A 23,471-nucleotide genomic window follows, 5' to 3' on the forward strand; every position below is an offset into this window, starting at 1 on the left:
ATGGGACACCATCCAGTCCCATTGATGCTGTGTTCTTAGCTTTGGAGAAGGCTGTCTTTACCTGCATGTCCATGACGTCTGGAGCTCAGCATCCTTCTGTGATGGGCACAGGGCCATTTGGGGGTGATGGGGGTGAGTTTACAATGAACTTGTCCCCCTGGATGTGGGCAATGAAAGTTGGTTCAGTGTATTTCTTTCCTTTTTCAGCAGCTGACAGCATATTTGGAAGTTGACACCTACATGTGTGGTATAGCTACCGAAGGCTATGTGGTTGTTATTCTTACATTCCTTGGCTATTTGTCTTTAGAAATAGTCCTTGGATTATTTTTATGAGCGATTATTGTTTCTTCCTAATAATGATCAGTGATGCCTTTCCTTTGGTGAAGCTGGCTCTATCATCTGTTAGTTTTCTCCTTCTGTTGTCTATCTTATTTATGGACAACAACCATCTGATTGTTGTCTTAGTTTTGGAGGAGTGCATCTTGGATTTCTTTGTGTTGTCTCGTTCCATGCATCCCTGTAGATGCTCATAGGATGCACTTGTAAATGATTCTGCTGATTGTATACCATTATCCTGTAGCAAGAGGTCTTTGGAACATTCCACTTTGGTCTTGGGAAGTGTGCAGTTTGCTTTTGAATATGTCTTCACAGTGGTTTCATTGACTGGGTGGGGAGGCGGGATGTGGATGTCCAGTGTGATTACTTTATGATCTGATATTACCAGCGAGGGGTTTATCTCTGTTGTGGAACACTGGTACCCCATGTTGGTGATGATCATGTCCAGTATGTTGTCACCTGTACTGGGCATGGTGACCAGCTGTTCCAGGGTGTTAGAGTTTTTAAACACTAGGAAACATTGGCCAACGAATGTTGCACATGAGTAATTCTCCCACTCAATGTTTGGGTAGTTGTAATCTCCTCATATAATGGTGTTTGGCAGGACCTTTGTATTTTCCACTGTTCTTAGGAATACTTAGTGAGGTTCCTGAGACAAGGTACATGATCTGTAGCAGGCTACAATCTGATGAGCAGCTTTGCCCAATGTTAGTTGCACTTGCATGGTCTCCAAGGCCTCATGCAGTGCCACTAACCTGAAGGTGTGGGTATCCATAAGGTAAATGGGTACACCCCTTCCTTTTGTATTTCAATCATGGTTTTGGGTCTGAAGGTCAGAGGGATTGTGAGTGCTTTATGTGGAGTATGTCCAACAGCTCTGTGTTTGACATAGCTTTGTATGTTAGGCAGTGAACACCTCTGAAAAGGCGATATGCAAGGGAGTACATACGAAGCATTTTGAGATGATCTGTGTATGGCATGTATTTCAGGCCACTAATGCTCTTTGTGAGGTATTGCTGCAGGCTTTCCAGTTGTTGTGGTTGTCTTGTGAGGTACATAGCAGAAGTGGCATTGTACTCTATTATAGTTCTAGTGAGTGATGAGTAGAGGGGAACAATGTCCTCTTCTATTCTGCATGAGACACATTTTGTTATGAGGTGTGCCACATAGGAGGGTTTCCTGACTACTATGGGAATGTGGTTATCACAGTTGTGTCCACTGTCCACCTGTGACCCAAGATATCTTGTCACACTTTCAGAGTGAAGTATACTACCACCTATGTTGTAGTTCTTGGCTACAGAGTTTTTAACAAAGGGGATGACAATGCACCTTTTGGCATTGAGCTAGAGCCCATGGCTTTGACAACAGCCATCTGTCTCAGTGAGGCCCTTTTGTAGGATGTCCACATCTTTAGTGTTTACAATTATGGCTCCTAGTTTGCAGTCCTCTGGAAACTTCAGTTGCCACAGACCTTCCATGTTAAATTTTACTTCAGGGAAGTAGATGCTACACAGCCTGAGATGTTATCTGGTCCCATGGCTGCTGTGATACTGGCTTTGGAGAGTGTTTTTTACCTGTGCAGCTGTGATGACAGCAACGTTGTTGCAGTCTTCCATTATAAGAGATGTGCTCTTTCATGGGTGAGGGGGGTAAAGTTAACACTGATCCTATATGCCAGGATGTTGGCAATATCAGTTGGGTCTGTATATTTAGTGCCATTGAGCTGTAACTCAGAACAGATCTGAGTGTAGCCATGACATGGACCCGTCTGTTGGGCAGAGATCTCCTGAGTTGACAGTATGCAACAGAGTACAGATTGGGTTACATTCAGTCTTGTTGCATGGGGCAACTATGTGAGGCTAGTAATACTCTTGTTAAGGTTCTTCAGTGGTCTTTCTGGCTGCTGAACATGCCTAGTCAGATTCATCGCAAGTGTGTTGTGGTACTCTCTGATGGGTCTGATAACCGCTGAGTAGTGGGAACCTCCTTTGACCTACATGCACAGACCTTGGCAATTTGTGTGAATACATAGCATGATTTTCTGACCACTTTGTGAATGTGTTTCTGGAAGTAGAGATGACTATCCACATTTGTCCATAGATCCCTTATTATCACATCCATATTCAGCCTGTGTGTGAGCATGCCCAGTATGAACTTTCAGTATGTTGCTGCCTGACATTTGCTTCATTTCTTTAAGTGTGTGAGCATGCCCAGTATGACCTTTCAGTGTGATGCTGAATGAAATCCACTACATTTGTTGGAATGTGTGAGCACGCCCAGTATAGGCATTTATTCTATATGTGTATGGCAAATCAAGTTGCATTTTTACAGCAGGGCTCACCTTTGTGTCATAGATCAACAGGGATCATGCTGTGCCTGCAGGGCTTCCATGAGACACTTTGCATAGACTTATCAACATTTCTACATACAGGGGGGACAGCTATTCTTTGCACATTTCTACCTGGGGGCACACCTGATTGTTACTGTGGGTATACATAGGATGAAGGTTTCACCTGACACTTATACACATTTGCACTGCCTGCACTGCTATGTACGGTACACCATTTCAGTCTGTACTGTTGCCTATCGTGCTGGTTTGAGGCATACTACTGTGCTACAGATCCTAGCATCCAATGTCACGCATATTAGATTGTGACTTCATAGCCTACACAACCCACATCACACCGTCTGGCCTGATGTTCTCTGTCTGCATAGGCCTGTGGGGGAGGTTACCCATATGCCTCTTTAGGGGCATGATACATCATTTCTTTGTGTTTGCATTAGTGTACAATTGTCCTGCTGTGTCAGTGCCACTGAAATGCTATCATGGCTTAGTGGTTCAGTACTGTGACTATAGTGCACAGTATCCTGGGTTCGAGCCCTGTCACTGCTTTTTGTTTTCATGCTGGGCAGACCAGACTGCTTAAGGAACAGTAAAGCAAATATGAGCATGTTTACCTGACTTTGCACGACTTTGCCCGACCTTGCCCAACATTGCTCAACGTTGCCCAACATTGCACTAGTTAATACGGGCAATTTTGTTTACATATACTAAATATTGGTAAATGCTGAATAGCACTGCTTTATATTGCTTAAAACATGGCATTCATGCCTCAGGTGGTGCTGCAGGGCTGCCTATGTTGGATGCACATACTACACTCCCTATACATGTCTGGAGACAGGAAGTGTCAAGTTAGGCATCCCTTTTATTTTATGTGCGAGTCAGAGAAAGGTATAATTTCCAGGGTTCCTACTGAGCCAGTGTATGTGCTATGCGTTGCCTCTTTGCCAAGGCCAAGGTATACTGGGCACGCCTCCTTCTGCCGACTGGGGCAGGCTCAGGTTGTTCCTCCTCCGAGTCACGCTGTGCCTGTGCAGGCCTTGGCAATAGTGGGGGAGCTGTGTGGCCCTGCCCCATGCTGTTCCTGCTGCAGCTGCTTTCACAGGATCATACTGTGTAGCATGGCACATACCATGACAATTTGGGTACATGTAGTTGGTGAGTACCGCAAGGCTCCACCAGATGTGTTCAGGAACCGGAACCATGACTTGAGCATCCCAAACACACGCTCGATTACATTTCGTGTTTGTGCGTGTGCCTCATTATGGAGTTCTTGTTCAGGTGCATGTGCATTTCTGATGAGTGTCATCAGACATGGCTCCAGTGCGTATCCAGCATCCCCCACTAGGTGACCATCAGGGATGTCCCCATTGGCAAATGTCTGGTACAGCTGTGTCAGATGCCAGATATGAGAATCATGGTAGCTTCCAGGGCAGCCAGCACACACATTCAGTATTATGTCCTGGGCATTGCACATAACCTAGCAGTTGATGGAGTGGAAGCCCTTGCGGTTGATGTAGGCCCTACCCCGCTTACCAGCTGGTGCTTTGATGTGTATGTGTGTGTGCAGTCAATTGCACCCACTACCTCAGGGTATTCCGCTATTTACTGGAAGAGGCGCATATTGCTGGACAATACCTCATGGGAATTGGGGAAATATACATGATCACCGATATGTGCTGACATGGCATTGAGGAACTGGTGCAGTACCCTGGATGCTGATGCCTGTGAAATCCCCATCATATCACCAGTTGGTCTCTGGAAGGAACCTGTTGCTAGTATTCTTAGGCCATCACATACCTTGGTTTCTACTAGGATGGGTTCACTTCTGTTGGTTCTGTGTGTGAGGCATGGCCTGCACAGCTCAACAATTTGCTGCAGGAGGTCTATGTCCACTCTATAGCGCTCCACTATCTCCAGCTCATGTAGCCCCTGGTAGGTTACCTTGGGTCTGTACACTCTTCTCCATCTCCTCACTGTGGGTTGCTCAGCAGCATTTGTAGTGGCACCACCCTCAGCATCTTGCACATGTTGCCTTATAATAGCAATGGCAGCACCTAACATTTTTTTGTCTCAGTTAAGCTTTTTAAGTTTTCACTTCTCTTTGTAGACTGCAGTGTTGCAGTGTTTCTGAGAAAAACATGGGGGAATGTTGTTTGCAGAGTTTTAAGTGCTTGGCTGGGCTGGGCTAGTGTACTGCCTGTGTAATTGGCTGATTCTGATTGATTTCACCTGGCAGCTCTGCTAGTTCTCCTTGGTTAACTTCCTACTACTTCTTTTACTTCCTTTTCCCTTTCTGTTTCCACAGGGGGCAGCGACGTGCAAACAAGCACAAACACACGTGCACATAGCCTTACACAGGCTTACACGGGCTTACACTGGCTTAGGCGGGTACACATGCGCGCACACTGGCTTAGACAGCCTTACACAGGCTTACACGGGTGCACACACTCGCACACAGGCTTAGACGGGTTTACAGACGCGCACACACGTGCACACAGTGTAAGCATCTTTGCATGAAACTTTAGTGATAGCCACAGCGTACACCTTCAGTTTCTGGGTTTCAGTTCAGACAACTGTAGACACGCCGCTTCCTGTCCTGAGTAACTCATAGCAAACACATGCCACTCTGCTCCAATAAGCTTACAGTCTTTGATACATACCCCCCCTCATGATGTCACCTATCTTCTACTCTATTACTCCCCTAATCCTACTCTTACACTCTAGGGACATGGTTCACATGGCAGGGAAATTTGGGATTCACTATCCTTATACTCATTTGTATAGGATTGCCTACTAATGTTTGGTTACATCTCTCAGACTGAGCTTCCCCCCTTAGCAACCACTGCTCAGTAGCCATGTTGTCTTCAGCCTGCCATTCACCTGCATGGCAGATGAATATATTTAATAAAATGCCTATTTTTAGTTTTTTTTTCTTTTCTGGTTTTTAGAGCGCCGCATGTTTGCGCAGAGCTGCGCTATGCTTAAACATCGAAGATCGGGGAAAAAAATGTTTTTTATTATTTTGCAACACATAATAATGCCAATGGCCTTATATTTGGCCATTGGTATGCTTCCTCAACTGGATGCATCCTTTATTTGGAGATGTCATAGCTCCGTTTTGCTATTTGCAGAACTGTACTCAGTTACCAATGGAGTACATTTCTGCAAATAACACTGCTCTTACTCGGACAGGTTAATGTTTCCTGTATCACAAATTTACCTCATCTGCATAGCTTTCAGCAGCAAATGAGGTAATTTGCATATCCTAACACTGTTCGTGTAAGAGTAGTTTTCGGAGCTCTCATGCACATCCCTGCCGGCTGTTTCTGGATCGCTTGGCAGACATATTGGCTGTCTGGAGTCTTAATCTACTCTTAGACTCCATGCAAGTCTTCGTGAATCCGGCCCTATATTTATACGGTCTACTTCATATGACTGAAATTTCATTTGACTGAATTTCATTTGACTGAGACCATAATACTGAATTTTCAAAATACTGAAAACTCATTTGACTGAATTTTATTATACTGAATTGTAAGCCATAGACATGATGTGGGTTTCCCTTCACCTGTGACTTGCTTGTGATAAAAAGAATTACTGTAACTTATAGTGTTGATTGTCAGAATACCAATAGTCATGTAGAAAGTAGTGTTGTAGTGTTTCTAAATGTGGGTATGTCTGTTTACATTTTTATGGGAAGTATATCAAGTAATATGGCTGATGTTTTGTGCATTTCCAGCAGTAGTGGCAGTGTGTAGACTGATGTAAGGTAAGTAAAAGGTATATGCCCTTTTCCCCACTGTAGTGTGATCCTGGAGTTAGTATATATAGTTAGGGAGGGTATGGGGGGCACAACCCCCCCTCATTGGGGGGGTGTGGTGGTGCAGGCCTCCACCTATTTTGGTTTATATAGTCCGGTTTCTTTTAAGAGGATATGTAAATAGTTTTTAAGTTATGGAAAGAGTTAGTCATTGGTGTTGTAAGTGTGCATGTCAATGGTTTACAAGTTAGTATTTTGAACTTTAGCATTGTAAGGTTTCAATATTAGGAGTTTCAGTCAAGTGAGTTTTCAGTATTTTGAGAATTAGGTATTTTGGTCTCAGTCAAATGAAAGTCAGTCAAATGAAATTTCAGTCATGTGAAGTAGACCCATATATATATATATATATATATATATATATATATATATATATATATATATATATATATATATATATATCAGGGACGTTGGGAGGCATACGCACTGTACTGATTTCAGTACAACTTATGTAGAAGGGGGGGTAGCATTTTAAATTTTCTTTTTTTCGCGCTTTACTGCCGATGACGTCAGCGCACTTTAGGCAGCCAGTCGGAATGGAGCTCACTGCACATGTGCGCTTTAGGCAGCCAGTCGGAATGGAGCTCCATGCTTTCCGAGCGGGAGGAGGATTCGTTATGTTGGTCTGAGCGGTTATGTTGGTCTCACTTCATGGGAATGGAGCTCCAAATGCTTTCCGAGTGGGAGGATTCGTTATGTTGGTCCGAGCGGGAGGAGGATTCCCGAGCTGGTCTCACTTCATGGAGGGTTGGTGAGTAATATGAAGTGTGTGTTGGTCCGAGCTGGTCTCATTTCATGGTGTGTGTGTGTGTGTGTGTGTGTGTGTGTGTGTGTGTGTGTGTGTTTTTTAGGAACTCTGTTTCACTTGACTAAATGTAACTATTTTGACATCAACAGTACCAAATGGGGCACTATTCCTCAACTAACAAAATACTTGCTTATTATTGTGGTGGGCACTAATGAAGTGTGATGCAAACAGAGGTAGAAATTAAGTAATTTTGGGGGGAAATACTTTACGATCAAGAGCTGTACCTCCAACAAGACCTATTTATGTTACAATATAGATTTAGGCCCCTTGTTCTTGTAATTGCATTGCTACCAATCTTGCAGATATGCAATAGATCAAGTAGGACTGTGTTATTTGCATCTTTATAACTCAGGCATAGAAGACCCCACAGGAATCTATAGGAGACAGAAAAGGGATATGGGGTTTGTAAATGCTCTGATTATCACAGGAAACCCATGACTTGATATTTTATTGGTGAGCCATTGCAGAGGCTTTTCATGTTGGTTTACATGTGTGGACAGGTGTATACTGAAGGGTGCATTATATTCTAGTGTGGACCTGATGAAACCTGACTAGAAGAGCATGATGACCACATTAGAAAAGATGCCACTTATAATCAGTTATGTCAGACAGAAGGCTTTTATAATGACAGTGAATATTTGGTGGTCAGAGAATAGATTGTTATCCATGAAGGTGTCTAGGTCTGTAATAGTGGTGCCTATGTTAAAAGGGAAGTTATTTACATGCAGGTATGTGAGTTCCTGTTTGCCAAACTGTATGATAATATACTTTTTGGAATTCAGCTTTATGTCATGATGCTGACACCAAGAGTTTTCAAGTTATACTCACTTGGAGGATCTGAGTGTCTTCAAAAGATTTTAATAAGAGCTCCAATCATGTAGTCTTCCATAAAACTGGTTACCCAGAAGCTTTTAATATCATGCCATGCTGGACATCATAGAAGTGGATGCCAGAGCCCTGGGGTACACCACTTCTTGCAAGTCTCTTGTAAGGGTATTGTGCCATTAGTGCTAACAGAACATAATCTGTCAGTGAGCCATTTGGTAAGTCAGATGATTAGATATGGATTTATACTGAGTTTTATCAGTTTTCAATAATGGCAGAGTAGGGTATAATGTTAAAAGGATTAGCTTATCCTGACATCCCAGCCCCAAGTGCCCTACATCCACCCTTGGTCTACTGGTCATCTTCTTATCCACCTGGACTACTCTGGTATTGCTGGGGCCAGTCATAGATCCTAAGGCAACCTATGGGTTCAGCCATCTGTACTTCCAACCCCTGAGTTTTTCTTTTAATATACAGTACTTACTCCATTTCTGTACCCCCATCCTCTACATTTGAGGGTAACTCCCTCTTTGGACTATGTCTCTCCTTAGGGAGTGTTATTGATGAGCACTGCCTCACACAGGATATGCACACCCATCCCTCCTTCACTCCCTGCTACTTTGTAAGTTGTCCAAGCCACTAATCAAACCCTGATCAACTGGGCAGTACTCAGAAGTAACATTTATCTAAAGCTAGGTATTTGTCTATTCAAAGCAATGAACTAGACCAAATAACTATATAACCTTAATAGGTATAAATCTGGTTCCATTCGGTTTATAGTGCTTTATGAGATTCATGCTGTAGATTGCAATTGAAGTGAGAGAGCTAATAAGAGTAAAATACTAATCCTTTGGATTTACTGATACTGCAGACTAGTTACTGACAAGCTACTTAAAGATAACTAAAAGCTGTCGATGGAGTTCTGAGAGATCAGAATCACCAACTTAAACACATTTACTTATCCACAGTCCTTGACAGGATGTTAGACATTATCTGTTAAATGAGACATAACTGGAAGACAGTTGGAGTCAGCCCACTCAGGAACCCCCTCCTTTAGCTGTTATTTTTTGGTGGAGCCTCTTTTGTCAATACTACAGAATTTTTGTCTTGTGACGGGACACTTCTGTGTGTTTAAAAGTCTATATCTCATAATTTATGATTAATTAATTTAAACAGCATGAATCTGAATAACACTAGAGGTTTTACGTGTCACAACTATGTGTTTAAGATTGAAAAACATTTTAAAGACGCAGACACTGGATTAAATCTGATGTATTTGTTTTGCATTATAGTTACCACTGCTGGAAATTGTGTACTGGGACTCCTGAGTTCAGACATATGAATCTGATGACTGAGATTTCTAGAAAATAAGAACTCCTGTCACAACTGATTATAGATGAAATTCCACACACTTAAGATATGTGCTAAGAGAAATATATTTTCTGACGATACTTTGCATTATATTCTCCAAAGAATACTCCTGCGTAGGAAGTAATCCCAATATACCAGCTGTCTTCACCTTTAAGTTAAATGATAACAAGAAGCTAACATTTGTTCTGGCTTAAGCAGTGCATCCCGTCCCTAATCTTCTACAGTAACCCCCCCCCCCCCCCACTGAGTGATGAGTATTAATGACCAGTATGGTGGGTCTAATGCTGTGTGTCCTCTGTGGCTGATTACCATTTTTTTGGGCACGTTCCAGTAACATAATACCAATTTCAGATTTTTGCCTCATATTTGATCTGATCAATATCTGTATGTATCTGTGGTTTTTAAATATTGCAATGCTTGAAATTTGATGGTGCAGTGATAGCAACATAGCATTGATGCCTCACAGCTGTAGGTTCTTGGGTTTGGTTCTTGGCTGGGGTGCCTTCTTTGTGTGTGGGGGGGGGTCTGTATCTTCTCCCTGTGTTTGTGTGGGTTTGCTTTTGTGTCCTCCCATGTTACAAAGACATGTCTGCATTATTTTTTCCTGGGCCTCTGCTGAGAATTGTGTTTTTTTTTGTTCCAAGTCAGACTGTCCTGATTAACAAATTGACAGGCATTTAAATTTCAGACTTCAGGTTTCTGAATGTTAACTTCCTTACATATTTGATGGTGCAGTGGCAGTATTGTTGCCTCACAGCTGTAGGTTTTCTGGTTTGATTCTTGGCTGGGGTGCCTTCTGTGTGGAGTCTGCATCTTATCCCTGTGTTTGTGACATAGTAAAACAACGTTTTATTCTAGCAATAAATATATACTAACACAACCTTTTTTATAGCATTTTTTTTAAGTTTATGACTATTTGAAATTTGTCCTTATTTTTGGGACTGTAATACCCTGTTATTGGCTTTGTCCAGGTTTTTTGTGCTAAGGTTGACAGCTATGGCAATAACTGAATTCACTGAATATGTTTGAGGGCTGTATTCCCTCATTACTGGGTTTGTCCAGGTGTTTTGTGCTAAGAGGATGACAGCTATGGTGAGAACTGAATTCATTAAATGATAGCCATTTATGTTTCAGTCTTCCTCTCTTTCACAAAGCAGGTGATTTGGCATAGTGGTATGTTGTTCTGACTATTTTGCACAGTGACCTTGGCAGTAAAATGTATGATGGTAACACAGCATTTTATTCTAGCAGCTTTCCAAGATTATAGAAGCAATGTTTAATGTGTTCCTGTTTTTTGCCCTTTTGACCCACCCCAATAAATTTGGCTTTTTCCAGACTTCTTGTGCTGCGAAGTTGAGATGTAGTTGAGTATTGCGTAGATTTTACAAGGAACTGAGAGCTGCAGGGGAAGAGAAGTTTAGTGCTGATTATGCTAAGTTGGCTCACATTGCTAGTAGCACAAAATGTTGTGTACTTGCTTTTAATGCAGAAGGTTGTTGGTTCTACTCCCATAAGGGGTGAATGCTGCTGCTGTACTGAAAGTTAAGACACTAACTATGAGCCTGTTATCAGTTTGCCATCCATTTTCTATTGCAATATTACTAGCTTATTATTAATGTAATTTAGGCAATTTATTCCTCAGGGGCATCAGACACTATTTTTCGGTGAAGTCATGAAATATAAAGGTGATTGCTAGCAGCAACCTCTTCATTAGTTAGATTTATTTAACGTGTAATTATTTGGATGACTTTTTTTACTACTTCAGAGATTGTGCATATTATTTACTGATAATGGTGGACTGTAGAAGTCTGACTAGACTTATATGATGGAAATGTTCTGAATTGGGCAGTTTTGTTTCATTGTTTACTGGAAAAATGTTCAAAGCTATAGGAAGGTGTATCAAAGAGCACATGTATGTTTCATATGCAAGGGGCCTATGATTTAAAAGCAGCCCAGAATTAATTTTTATCTGCCACGGGTAAAATGTATTTTTCTTTGAATGTGGGTTTTAATGTTGTTTCAATGAATGTGAGTTTCAAGGGCAGAGAAGTTTTAATGCCAAGTTTGTTTAGCAGATGTCTTAGTGTTTGTGCTGTAAAATGCAAAATAAAACTTTCAAATGAAGTTCAAATCATCATAGAAGTAAATCAGTATGCACATTAGTGTTTATGGTAAATGGAGTGAAATAGCAAAGTAATGGATCATTGGAATGGCTGCAGGGGGAGGCTCCATTCGACCATGGTTTTGTGAGGGGGAAGGGAGGTAAACTTAGACAGCCCCAGCTGAACTATACCTCCCAACTGTCCAGATTTTCAAAGAATGAATATATTTTTTGCTTCTTATTTTTGGTTTGTTCCTCAATTTGTGGTTTTCTGGCAAATGATTTAGGAATTAAGTCACTAAATAATGACACACTAGTTTCAGACTTTATAACCTTCAGAAAAATGCATGCTAAAATAAGACCTGTTCTATCAACTGTCCCAGTTTATACAAGAGCAATTTTTAGTACTGTTTATATGTTCCCTCAATATATTTGGCCTTGTCCAGATTTATTGCATTAACAGGTTGAGAGGTACATGCAAATTGCTTTATAGAATTAGGCATAGCCAAACCTCAACTGTCCCTGATTTTGGCTCAAAATGTTGCTCTTCCCCTAATGATCCCTCCACAAAATATCAATTTTGGAAGAAAACATAGAGGGTTTACTTTACTTTTATAAATAACTGTAATGATCAGAGTTATACATTACTTTTATTTCAGAAATGCATGTAGATTCTCTAATTTTGTCAGCTGCTCTAAGTTAACTGTGCTCATATTAAAATGATGTCCCTCCTTTGACAGGTTCCCAGCTGTATTGTCTGGCAATTTTATATTTTTGCATCACATTTTTGGTCCGTTTTTCATAAAATTGCAGTGTTCTGGCAAATTAGTGGCAAATTGTTAAAGACTGAAGTTAGAAAATAACTCAGACATTTCAGTTTCAGATTTCATACCTTTCAGAAAATTCGTACTGATGCAAGACCTACTACTATTCTATTATCTTTCTAAGTTTATAAGAGCAATATTTTAAAAAAATGTCCTTATTTTTGGGCCTTTGCCTCAGTTTTATTTATGAGTTTGTTGCTGTAAGAGGTTGAGAGGGTGTGTGTGTGTGTGTGTGTGTGTGTGTGTGTGTGTGTGTGGTAGATAGCATACCTCTCAACTGTCCAAATTTTGCAGAATGTCCAGATTTTTGCCCCATATTTTTTGTCTGTTCCTCATAAATTTTGTGATTTTCTAGTAAATCATTGAAGGCTGAAATTGCTAAATAATGACAGACATTTGAGCTTCAGACTTCATGTCCTTTAGAAAAATTCATACTAGCACAAATCCTGTTATTCTAGCAACTTTCTAAGTTCACGAGAACATTATTTAATATCTGTCCCTGTTTATTTTAGGCTTTGTCCATATTTCTTGCACTAAGAGGTAGGAAGGGGTGTGTGTGTGAATGAAACATCCTAGTTAGTGGTAGCAGGTGGTTAGTAATTTACTCAAGCTCAAAACCTGTACCTTAGTTACAGAAAACAAAAGCATAAAGTCTCTACCCCAACTACCATGCTGCATTTTTCAAAGAACTGACATTTCAGGTTAATTTTCAATTCAAGGAACCGAGTTTGAGTGAATTTATATTATATTACTGAAGAGGCATTACAGCGAATGCCTCTTCATCGACACTAAAAGAGCGAACCGTGAATTACGAGAATGGCCGTAGCTTGGCTGGGGGGGGGGGTAGCAGTTTGAGAGCTGTCAGTACAAATTTGAAAATCCTAGCTACACCCCTGATATATATATATATATATATATATATATATATATATATATATATATATATATATATATATACTTGTATATATAAATGCATGTATTAGATAAGTCAAGTTGTTTATATGCATATGCTTGTGTACACAATTATATATGTGTGTGTGGTGTGTGTGTGTGTGTGTGTGTGTGTGTGTGTGTGTGTGTGTGTGCGTGTGTGTGTGTGTGTGTGTGTGTGTGTGTGCCTGTTTGTGTATGTATATATATATATATATATATATATATATATATATATATATACATATATATATATATATATATGTGTGTGTGTGTACACACACACACACACACACACATGCACACTATAGTACAAACACATATATATGGTTCCACTACATTTTAGTGAACATGAGCTTCTTTGTAAACTGCAAACGGTTGTACAAATGAATGAAGTTTATAATTACAGAGTGCTATATAATTATTTTTTAAGTAAGGTATAATTCCCAAATTAGGCATAGTAGAAAAGCTAAATAAACTAAGAATAAACTCCTCTGTCACTTGCTGGATCGCCATCCAGCTCACAGATAGGATACTGTAATCAAAATAGGGAAGTTACTTCCACTAAGAGAATAGTCACCAGTGCAGCCCCCTAGCATTCTGTGTTGGGATGTCTCCTGTTTGGCATCTACTTTTCAGAAGTAAAAGCCAATACCAAAGGGCTCTGGCTGACTAAGTTTGCAGATGACTGCAAGCTAGAAGCAGTCATTGAATATAATTCCCCCTTTGGCATGTGTCTGTCCAGACACATGCAACCACTGGAACACCCATAGAGGTACATTACTAAAAGGATACAGGACCAACACAACATGTCCTACAAGTACTGACTCAAAGCCCTGTCACTATGTTTGGTATCTTACAGACTGCTTAAAGGTGACCTGTGTCTGGCAAACAAAGCATCCTCTGACCCATTACTGATAGATTTGCTGCATATCTGCAAGTCAAATGTCATCTGAGATATTTGGTCTAGGGATCTAGACCTTTACTACAACATCAATAGAACAGTTTGGAGGGACACGTATATTTCATAGAGGATACCTCTGTTATGGAACAGACTCCTCATCCACATAAAGCAAAGTCCATCTCTACCCATTTTCAAGCACAATTTAGATCTATGGATGGGAAATAGAAAATTTACAGAGTGCTCCCACTACATGCTTTCAGTGATGACTACTGTTACTGGATGGTAGCATCAAGCCAACATCCTTCTTTTGTTTGTTGCATTTTGTTGCAATTGCAAGCATGGGTTTGCTAGTGACAAGGAGCAGACTATTTACCTGCTCCTCTCCAAGACAGATGTGCTGGTGTCAGCCACTCACTCTGGTTGCATCGCCTGGTTCTCCAGTGCCAGAGCCGATGTTCAGAGGATTAAAGCTATGAGCTGCTAACAGATGTCATTCTGCAGCCTCAGGTCATCTAGATTATTGTCAGGATTATATCCCTTTATGCCATGGGGTAAGGAGATTGTTAGCCTATGTAAATGCTACCAGCCTTGCTCTTGTAATTGTGTCTAGGACTTTCCCCACCATTTCTATGAGGATAGGCATGCAGTCTCCTTGATTTTTCCTTCTACAATGCCTGCTGCCCTTCTCTACTCAAGCACTTTTACTTTCACAAAAATCTGTTGAAGTTCTGCCAGCATAACAAACACATTTCTGAGGACTGTGAAAGTAGCACATCTGGTCCTAGAGCCTTATCCTCCCTAACGGCAGCCATTTCCTTGTCCACTTTCTCTCCTTTTTCTATTCTAGTGTCTGTCAACTTACATCAGTTCTTTCTGACTTCTCTCCCAGAGTGACATCATCACCTTGCTTTTCTGTGCAAACACTGAAACAAAGCATTCGTTTAGTACATTCCCCACTTACGGTAATCTCCGTTTCATCTTCTGATCAGTCTTTTAATTTTTTTCATCCTATTCCACGTTCACCTTGTTGACAACTCCTCTTAATGACATTTCAGCTTTTGCTGACTTCACTGCCTTTGCTGTCCTTTGATCCTCTTTTACTGTGCCTCATTCACCCCTTCTGTCCATCTGTTCTTGGCACTATATTTTGCCCTAGGTTGCCTTCACAGATTGTTCATGTAACAAACTGTCCAAATAGACTCCTGATGTTTGCCATATGCTTTAATATTCAAAAGACAGTAACAATGTGAGCAGTTGGATCTTGCATATTTTAGGTGTCTATGAATCCTGAGCTACAGAAGCACTGCAACTGAGCACTGTACCTTGAAATTCATTTACCAGACCCCTCAAAAGGACTACTGCCTTTTATGTGGTACCCCTTATCCTGAGTCTCGCTGTGTAAAGAGCAAGGTGCTGATACTAGCAAGAAAGGAGGGTCTATGAATCAATAACATAAATGAGCAACACAGTTTCTGCTCATCTTGCATCCTTTGCAAATGACTTTGAATGCCTCATGACACATTAGCTGCAAAAAGGATCATGATGTTTACCTATATGACAGACTGAAAGTAGTATTATAGTAGTTAACGTTTTGCAGGACTGTGTCTTAATTTTGAAAATATAACACACAATCAAATTATTTGCACTTGCTGAGAACACACCTGTCCTTAAAAACTTAAGTCTGTGGGACAAGTCACTTGGACATCTTAAAAAAGGGAGAAAATCTATAGTCTCACAATCTATGGTCATATTTTTTTCATTCTATAACCTTCTGTATTATAAACTTAGCAACTAAAACAGTCCATGATTGGGATTATTTAAACCACTTCAGGAGAATAAACATTTGAAGGTGGATAATGGTTTGACATTTATTGCTGTACAAGTTGCAGCATATGCCTGGTTACCTTTTATATACGTTTTCTCCATAACACTGCTGTTTCAGCTTACTGTTTATACATCTTGCATTCCTTAATTTTGCCATTTGCATGCTGCCTTCTATTTCTTGAACACAGAACCTTAGAGAATGAACAAATTTGCTTCAAGAGTTACCTTACTAAAGAATATATAAATAAATTTGCACTTATACAATTACTGAGAGTAACGTTTTGCAAATAAACAAATCTGTCTTCATGAAGAAACATTTTTTTTACATTAATCCATTTTATATCAGCATCAGAATAATGATACACATCTATTCACCCTTCTCACTATCCATGTGAAAAAATGTGATAATTAATAAACAAATACAAACAGCCTTGACAGAGCTGAATGACATAGCAGTGTTTGTTATATTTTATGGAAAAGTGACAAGAAAGAGAAAGCATATAATGTTCACTGTAAAATGAGCAATCACTCCATATATCATCTTTCACTGCCAATGGGCAACTAAGAAAATATTGAAGTCTTTCTATGAAATAAAAGATGGACTAGTGTTTGTTATTTGATTATATACAGCATCAGAGGTGCGAGTTGCACATCAGAAATGCCTTTGGGCTTTACATTACATCCGGCATCATTGGTGATATGTGTAATATCCTGACACATATTCCTCTGTCATTTATACTTGACACCTTGCAGAAGATGCATCATCATTTTGCTAATGATATGCAGTGTGGACATTTACATTTAATGCATTCATTTTTATTTGCAGATTTTTTTCCCTGCTTCAAGCCTTAAGCATGGCTTTATCACTCATATGATCAAAGAATACAGAAACAGAAGGATAACGTGAAATTTGCTGATGGTTACTACTCATACCACAACCTATTTATATGTAATACAGGCGTCATTTTTTTAACATAAAGCTTGTTTTTTTTAATAGTTTAACTGGGTAAACCTGCTATAAGCCTCTTTTCATGGATGACCTTGGAAAACTGATTACAGGACTTGCTCAGTGTCACACAGTAGGTAAATTCAGGCTAACAGAATCAAATCCTAGGCTACAGGATAACACTTGCTATCAGCTTGTAGCATTAATCTTCTGTGTTATTAGCCAGATACTTAAATCTGTGACTTTATTTAGCCATTTGAATAGCTCTAGAACAGTTTATACATTTTACTGTTCTTATTTATACTGACAGATCTGATTTTGGTCTATCTTAATGAATCAACCTAAGTTTATGAAATTGTTCTGCATGGTCCCAGTCATGCAAACTGGTTTTCATCAGATTTCCACAACACAGTACCAAGCTCCTTATTTCTGTTGCAATGGAAGATATTGCCATACTTGCACCTGCAGCTACCCTCCCAACCCAGTGCTACTGTCCCACTGGAACCTGCAGCCACGTTCTCACCCCTGTGCTACTGCCACACTGGAACCTGCAGACATCCCAGTGCTATTGCCACACTGGAACCTGTGGTCAGTATCCTACTCCAGTGTTACTGCCATGCTAGATATCCTATCAGTGTATTACTATCACTCTGGAACCCTCCAGCTCTTTAGAAAGAATTGTGCAAGTCAGTTTATTTCTTGTGCTAAAGAGCTATAGGTGCTGAGCATCAACAGACAAAAATGTTGTATCTGACACAGTTTGTGCATAGATATTTTTAACTAGATAAACTGCAGTAGATATATACATGAATATTTTCAAATGGCTGGGGAATAATCAGTATATGTGCAAAACATATATAGGTATACAAGTCCAAACACATTCACATTACACCTACTGTTTTTGGGAGGCAGAGTAGCCAATGATAACAGCAGCATAGGGTGTAAGTATGTGCTCACAGCACCTGTATGTAGCTTGTATTTTTTTCACATGTTCTTTTTATTCCCCTGCTGCCAGCTAATCATTGCTCCTCCCCATAACTAATGGTGCATTTACTCCATCCCAGAGCTGAGTGACTCTTGGAACATTCTTCCTCTGCAGGGTGACAAACAGTTTTAGATAACCATCATTCAGGTACAAATTAAAGGTGTTTTTGCTCTTCTTAATCCCCATTTACCATGGGAGACAAAGAGCCCAGCTTGCAGTACTAGACTCCAATCATGAGTGGCTCCAGTTACAATTTATTTTATTGTTCTGAACTTTCTCTTGACCAATGACATTCCACTCTTGGCACAGTCTGCTGGTATGTTTTTTTTCCCCTCCAGCATAAGAGCCTCTGGGCTATTTTGTTCCCTGCGGTGAGGGCCGAATGTACCAGGAGTGGGTTTGTCACCTGTGAAGGAGGTTAGGGTTTTTACCTAAAAATTAAAAATTCCTACCTCACCCTGCACATGCTGATTGGCATTTAATGTGTTATTGTAATTTTAAACTTGGTTCCAGAAGCAGGGACAAATCCAATAATAATCATGGACAATTAGTGAAACCTTTTAAAATATTAATATTGTTAACATGAGAAGACAAAATAATATGTGAATTAACATACATTTTCTGAAGTAAAATGTCTTTATCTGTAATTATTATTATTTACTGAGTTGTAATCCTTCAACCTTTTCTTCCCAAATTATTGCTTTTAATGAGGAATTATGTGGGGCAGAGCAAAAGTGAGCCAAAATTCACAATGTCCTTAAAAATCATGGACTTTTGAGACATATGGTTGGGCTAGCTCACCCACAAGGTAAATTAGCACCTTGACAGGGAAGGGTAGATGGTCTTCCCAGACACGTCAGCAATGTTTTTTCTAGCTCCTCCAACTCAGTGCCTCTGGTGTTTTTTCCCCTATTGAGAAAGCATTAACCTTTCTAGATTGTCTACCTACTGATTTGTGTCTCCATCAGCTTGAAAAACAACTATACTCAGTTAAGCAACTGCTAGCATGCGTGGATTTACTTACTAAATACTTTAAATATATATGTACATATACATGTGTGTGTGTGTGTGTGTGTGTGTGTGTGTGTGTGTGTGTGTGTGTGTGTGTGTGTGTGTGTGTGTGCGTGTGCATGTGCGTGTGCGTGTGTGTGTGTGTGTGTGTATGCGTGTGTGTGTGTGTGTGTGTGCGTGTGTGTGTGCATGTGTGATACATACATTTAAATATCAATCTATATCTATAGATAGATAGACATCTATATATATACATCTCAAAATGAAAACAAATCTATGACTTACAGTCTGGTGATCAAATTACATTGATGAACTGTCAACTAGAAAACAGAAAAACAATCATGGAAATATGCATCTATACTAACTCCAATACCTCACAACAGAGTGTAAAGGGAGAATCTTATTTAACTCCAGTGCTCCCTAGTATCACACAAAAGTACATTTTAAACAGAGATGAAACAGGATTCAGTTGTACAACTTGTATGCCTGGTGAGATCACACACACACACACACACACACACACACACACACACACACACACACACACACACACACACACACACACACACACACACATATCTATCTTACATACATATAAATTGTGTGACTAAAGATCTAAACATCCTAAATATTGACAGACTAAGCACTGACAAAAAAAAGCACATAATGTTCAAAATATTGACAAAATCTAACCACATCCCAAACCAATGTTTTTGTAGGGAGGCAATCCCCACAACCCCTGTTAATTATATATATATATATATATATACATATATATATATATATATATATATATATATATATATATATATATATATGTATATATATATACTAACTCATAGGTCACACACCATTGGGCAAAATGTGTAACTTCAATTTTGTCAATATAATGTGTTTAGATATTTTTAACTGCCTATAGTCTGAACTTCAGATTCTTTTGTCAACATTTTGGCTGTCAATATTTAGGATGTTTAGAACTTTAGTCATGTACAAATATACATACATACACATTGTAATTTTGTTCACCAAAGCCACAATTGGCAGCATCTTGTCAACTAACTGTTTTAAATCTAGATCTAGGTGCTGATTGCATGAGCAGCTTGCTTGGTGCTGACCACAGTATAGTGGGAGTGGGACCATTTGAAGGGAAGCATGCATTGGCTATGTGGCATGAATCAAATGAAGCGTACTAAGAGAACTCCATGTTGTCTATGTGTTCTTGCCTGCTTGCTTGCAGCCAGGTAAGAAACTTCCACTGATTTATGTAGGTACAAATGTTTTCTGTGGTTAGTTAGGAAAGACTCATTGCACCATGTTATTTAATTCAGATGTGAGATGTCAGACCTTGGATGTGACTTTTTTTTAATATCCTCCCCTTTCATTTTGGGCTTCAACTTGGTCTTATGGAATTGGATGACTGGAGTCAAATGAGATTTACTGAGGAGCGCTTTCATTTCATTGATTGGTGAATGTGGTCTTGAGTGAGTACTGTTAGCTTGTATTATCTTAGGCTAGCTATCTGCCATAAGGCTGTGTTAGACAGGGACATCTTGTGTGCTACCATTACTATGTGATTGTAATATGCTGCTGGATATAAGAACGTGAAAAAAATTAAATACCAGATAGCATAGCTTTGTAACTGCAGTATTTGAAGAGCAAAGTTAGAGCCTAAAAGAAAAAGAGCTACGTTTCCTTTAATGGGGCAGCAGGCAAAATGTGAGGTCACTGTCAACTCACTACGACCTATTTTTTCCTGGTTGTAATGTGGTCCTCCTCCTGACACTATTATTCATTTTCCCACATGTCAGTAGTGCTTTTTTTATTGTGGTGTTCTGATTTTAACTTTGGGTTTGTTGTCACAGTAACCATTATGGGGGCAGCAGGCAAAATGTGAGGTTCATCTCAACTCAGTGCATCTTATTTGTTTCTGCTTTTAATTTTGTGTTCCTTGGCACACTGTTATGCATTTTCTCACGTCAGTACTGCTTATTTTATTCCTCTGCTCTGCTTTGAATTTGGCCTTTGTTACCACAGTGCTACTGACTTTTTCCTCACAAGTCACTGCTGCTTTCTTTGTGATTGTATTCTCCTTTTCATTTTGTGTTTGTTGTCGGAGGTTTACTGATTTCCTCCCAAGACAGTGGCACTCATACAGCCACTTTTAGAAGCATTCCCTGTTTCTTCCTAAATAGGGTCAAAATGACAGACATATTGGGAAAAAATAATGCAGTGCTCCTCTTTCCCACCATGTGCTGATTTGTAATGGTCACCGTGTTAAGAACTGTAATGGTGTCAGGCAGGACTTATGAATGCTATGAATATGGTTGGTCATAACTTTTCTAACAAGACTGTTACAGAATTTGTATTAGAAAGGATATGTACAGAAGGAATTCACTGTAGTTGTGAGAAAGAAGGTAATCTCTTTCCTGATGTTTTTTTTTTCACTTCTTACTGCTAAATATAATGCCTTTACGGATGCAGCATGTAGACCAACTGGGTTGATAGAAAGATAACAGCTAAAAAGTTTACTTTCGAAACTGGAGAAGTATCTGAGAAAGAATCGATCATTGTCAGTTGAGAACAGGTTTTCCAATAATGCATTTCCATTAGGGTGGTCCTGAAAGGACTTAGATTTTAGAAATTCACATAAGCTGCGGTGAGTTGACAGCAACCATGCATTTTGCCTGCTGCCCCATTAACGGAAAAGTACCGAAAAAGAACACCAGCAACACCATTCCCCTATGAATCCACATTGTCTGTAGAATACACTTGTGACAGCCAAGGAACTCTGCCTCTCACAGTTATTTCACATGCAGCTGTTACCTTGTTTGAGAAATACTGCCCTTCTCCTATGGTTAGAAGTATCCAAATGTGAAGCAGGTCTCTTTAGCAGCCATTTACTGACTACCTTCCTGTTGGGACACTGCTGGTGGCATCCTTTCATCCAACATTATGTCATCTTCTAGCAGGTATGATATTTCAATATGCAATTGTGGATAATAAACAGCGGTCAATTAGGTAAAATAGTGCAACAGTGTGATTTGCTAAATTAATTGCAAAAGACTTATCAGATGATTGTCTTTTAAAACAGGTGGATCAAATTGCAATTTTATGCACTAGAAGTGCAGAGTTTAATTACGGGAAACAGAAAGATGTATCAAGGAACAGTAGCACAATGCTTTTCTTGATTATCAGACCCTAAAAACATAGAGGGAGACAACATTGTGTTCCACAGCCTGTTGATTTCATCAGACTTTATTTATTTATTGATTGATTGACATTTGATTACAAGGGAAAGTCCAAGTTGGTAGAAACCCATTTTCAGAGGAGGCCCAGGGAGAAAAGTTCCAAATTATTAAAAAAAGTTTTAAAAATAAAACAAAAACAATCAGCAGTTTAAATAAGTATAACAAATTAGGCATAATAAATAAACATTGGTTAAGAATCAATACATGTTATATGACAATAATTTAATATTAAGAGAAATGTTAGACAGTTTTAGAGAAATTAAAGGTAAGTTAGTCTAATACAAATAGGAATTGCAATATGAAGTCAGGGAGAAACAGGCTAATGGTATATTTAGAGAGAAAGTCAGGGAAGAGTATTTGACAGAAGTAAGGAAGGAAGTGAAGAAGGTAGAGTAAGGAGGTTTAAGGAATGAAAAGGTACTTGCTCATATTTAGGGGTATAGTTTATCCTGGTTTTGAGCAAGAACAGAGATAAAGAAGACTTGTCTTTATGGCGTGCAGCTGTTGCCTTTCATTTTCTTAAATACATATAATATAAATATTTTAATATTACTATGCCATTCTCAAATGCTACTAATCTACTAAAATTTATTGAGCACATTTTATGTCTGCTTACTCTACCTTGTTGATATTCTATGTATCCATTTTTATTCTGTCTGCCTAAATGTTTATATATTCTGCATATAAACATTCCGTTTGCCTTATGGCCTGGTTCATGGCTGAAAAGGGTCTTTGGACTAGTCCATCTACATGGTTATCAAAATAAACTAAATAAATAAATAAGTAAACTTGTACTGACCACTCCATACTACTGGCACTCCTAGGTAGCATCTCTTAAATAAATGACATTGTTGCCATCTGTAGATGGGTCACCAGTGTGACCCCTTACAAGGTAAATCACTGCCTTGTGGTTGATTCCCAATACAATAATCATAGTGTGACTCAGTACCTCTCTAGGACTCTCCAGGAGTATTGCGGTAGACTTAGGACCCCCCTTCTCCCCATCTCTGTAGGCGTAACCCAAGGCTCCATACTTGGCCCTCTCCTCTTTAGCATATTTACAAATGATCTCAACTCTGCAACTAATCATGCTTCCATTGTCCAATATGCTGACAATGCTACACTTATCTGCTTAGCCTCATCTCCCCAAGATCATCAAACAAAAATGTAATCTTCCTTCCAAAACATAGAAAAACA

Source organism: Protopterus annectens, chromosome 8.part0 (assembly GCF_019279795.1).
Source record: "Protopterus annectens isolate FY-2018-M chromosome 8.part0, PAN1.0, whole genome shotgun sequence".
Taxonomy (NCBI): Eukaryota; Metazoa; Chordata; order Ceratodontiformes; family Protopteridae; genus Protopterus; species Protopterus annectens.